Source organism: Mauremys reevesii, linkage group 2 (genome assembly GCF_016161935.1).
Source record: "Mauremys reevesii isolate NIE-2019 linkage group 2, ASM1616193v1, whole genome shotgun sequence".
NCBI lineage: Eukaryota > Metazoa > Chordata > Testudines > Geoemydidae > Mauremys > Mauremys reevesii.
Genome location: NC_052624.1, coordinates 10,778,116 through 10,781,602, shown reverse-complemented (window position 1 = coordinate 10,781,602; position 3,487 = coordinate 10,778,116).

Sequence of the window (3,487 nt, the reverse complement as noted above, 5' to 3'; positions counted from 1 at the left end):
GATGAGGGGGGTGGAGTGGAGGAGAGGAGGGAACCACCAGGCAGTGGCACGTGGTGGGGGTGTCGGGAAAGGGGCGGAGCAGGGAGGGGAAGAGATGGGGTGCAAGCCCAGGTGGGTCATCGGCAGCTGCACCAGGGTTGTCTTAGCATGTGGGGTCTAGGTTTATTAACAAAGTTCACAAGGAAACTTGAGAACTCCCAGCCAGAACCCTGGCCGTAGGGTTCCTTAGTCTTGTCGCTCTTGAGGCTTTCCACTAGCAGGTTTGCTCTCTATCAAGCAGCAACTCCCACGGCTTCCTATCTGGTATCTCCCCTCTCTCTCTCTGACTCTCTATAGGATCCTCTTATCTATGCCCTGGAGGCCCGATGAAGCCACATGAGCTGTAGTGATATTGCTCATTTTCTCCACGTGCATCTCCATCTGGGGAGGTGAGCTAAACGCGTCAGGTGGGGTGGACCCACCTCCCATTGAAGGGCCAGTCACACCACGACACCCCTGAAAATGTTTGGCTGGTAAAGTCACAGGATCATTCTACTCCTTCTAAAGAATAACTGTGGCTTGCTGAACGAAGTGTGTCTTTTTACGCTGATCACCGGGGCCTCCGGGACAGTGTGCATCCCCCCTGCCCTTTGAGATGCAATGTTCGCTTTGTGGACAGACGAAAACACATGTTAAATGAGAGCCCAGTATCATGTTTCTCATTCAAATGGTAGGGATATCTGAGCAATTAGGCATATCAGGGATGATAAGAACAGACTCTTGCATGAAGCAAATGAACTAATTTGTTTTCTGAGGGTTTGTCCGCTTGGAGCAGTAATGCGGACTACGGGCTGTGATTTCTAAACCATATTTAATTGGTCTGTGTAGATCCTGCTTGTGTGCACAGAAGGTTCCCTAGTGTGCTTTAACACCATGCTACATTAATCCTTTAGCAGGAGTCGTGGGGTTGCTTGCTAGGATCTGGGTATATCAGAGCAAATCAATTCCCTGCCATTGCAGGGGCCTTGGGCACTGGTACACTGCAGTGCTTTCTGTTCTCTACTTGTGGCACACAATATTTTAGTCTTCCGAGGGCTGTAATACTTTGATCTGATTCTGGTTGTTGGGTTCACTGCAGGGGTTGTGGGTGAGGTTTAGTGGCCTGTTGTACACAGGAAGTCAGGCTGATGTGCTGGTCCCTTCTGGCCTTAAATGAGATGACTTTTATGCATGTGGGATTTGAGGCAGATAAGATAGGATCGTAGCTTTGAATGGTATATCATAATACTCCAGAGGTATCATCTGAAAATATAGATTTCTTCCCCTGCCTGCATCTCATAAATTCTTTCTCCAACGCCTACCAGTTTTTGTACTCTAGCTCTGTATTATTTATTTATTTGTTTGCTTGTTGTTTGTTTGCACTGGGATAGCATGTAGGAACTCCGGTTATGAGCCAGAACCCCAGTGTTAGGCATTGTACAAACGCAGAACAAAAACAGACCCAAAGAGCTTACAACCTAAGTAAAAGACAAGAGACAGGTGGATGCAAGTGGACAGAGGGGGAGCTCAAGGAAACAATGAGACAATAACTCTAAATGCCTTATCTCACTTTAAATTGGTTTGGGAGGCAGTTTGTGAGAAAGATGCTATACATGAGAAAGTCCATTGCTTAAACTGTCGCTAATACTGAATTTGTTTTCTGTACTGTATTGCCCTTGCTGCACGTGGGTGGCTTAATTTGGTGTCTGTTTTGTTTGTGGGTCATATTAACCCTTACTGCAATCAGAAAGATAACACCAAGGATTCATTTCTAATTTTTTCTTTGTTGTTGTGTTTTTGTTTCATTGGTGCAGGTCTGGTGTATAGACGTGTTATATAACACCAGGAAATAAAGCCTGTCATAAAGAGAACCAAGCACATCTGCTGAACAGAAGGTATGAGACCACAGTACAATAGATTGCAAACAGTTTAGCATCTGGATTTAGATTTTTTCAAAAAGTCAGCATTTGACATTAAATAAGATTTAAAAGAGCTTTATACAAAATCTCCTTGACTGTATAACATTATCTGTGTGCGTATCTGTCATCAGTGGGTTTATTTTTCTTCTATTTTTTCATATACCTAGTACGTGCTGTGCCAGTTTAAAAGTCTCAAATGGCGTGTAGGTATGATTTAGAAATTTACAGCAATACATATTAATAGTAAGCTTTTTTCCCTCTTTTTTAAGAAGAAGGAAAAAATGAGGCTGGTTTTAAATTTGTTCCTGCTCTAAGAACTGTTTTCCTACCCCCTGAATCAGGATCAATTCACATAAAAACTTTGAAGCCAGTATCTGAAAAACGAAGAGACTTTGACTTAGAGAACAGCGAATTGCCAGACTTTAAACTGCTCATAGATCTGATAACGCAGGGAGTTAAACCAATGGAATTACATGGGTCTTAAAGCGGTAACAGCTGAGCTCTTAGACCTTTTGCACTTAAAGATGTTTTGGCATCATTGGAAGATTAATTTTGTATGCAAAATAAAGCACATCGATTTCGTCTCCCTCTCTGGCCAGTACTGTTTATCTGCAGCAGCAGAAGCCAGTCTCCCTGGAGACAGCCAGGACAGCTGCCCTCTGGAAGAGAAGGGTTAAAGAAAAGTGTGTATACCACTTTCTTTGCAGGACTTCGGCAAGTAGATCCCAAAGTGGCTTATTTACTGCTAATAGGGGTGTCAACAGGGGAAGATTTGAGAGACCCCAACAGTCCTTGCAAGGACATAATATGGGTGCATAGAATATAGGCTATTTGTTATATATATATATTACAAGCACATAAGTGACAAGTGCAACACACACACACACACATTGTGCCAGATTCTGATCTCAATTACACCAATAAAAAACAGAATAACTCCATTGTCTGCAATTGAATTATATCTGATCATAGTTGCACATGTATAAAGCCTCCAAATTACTTCAGTAGAGTTATTTTAGATTGACACTGGGATAGCAAAATTGACACTGCCTGCTTGGTTTAAAATGCGATACAATGTGATCTTTACAGTCTCTAGAGTGCACTTTTAGCTGTCAGTTTCATTTACTCACTTTCAGTTGTCACAGCCAGCCTCTGCTAAAACTGAGACCGATTAAAACACAAGCCTGCACGGATACCTTGTTTTTTGGTTGAGTCCAAAGAGAGAGAAATCCTGTAAAACCTTGCAGCCCAACTTGCATGCTGAATGACCACAGAGAGGGTAACCGAATGATGGTAAAACTCCTGAGGCACCCCTAAGCACTCCTTTATAAGGATTTTAAAAAGCCTCTTAAAAACGGCAGCAGAGATCAGAGTCTCTGAGGGGAGGGGAAGAGAGGGGAAAAAAAAAGAGAAGAAAAAACTTTGGCACGCATGTAGTGCCTTACATCAATCTATGTAGATGTTCTTTCCTCCTTTTGTGTAACACCCCTTTCCTCCTACAGACCACCCAAAGCCCTATAAATAATCCAAGAACTCTGTTTTTTCTTCAG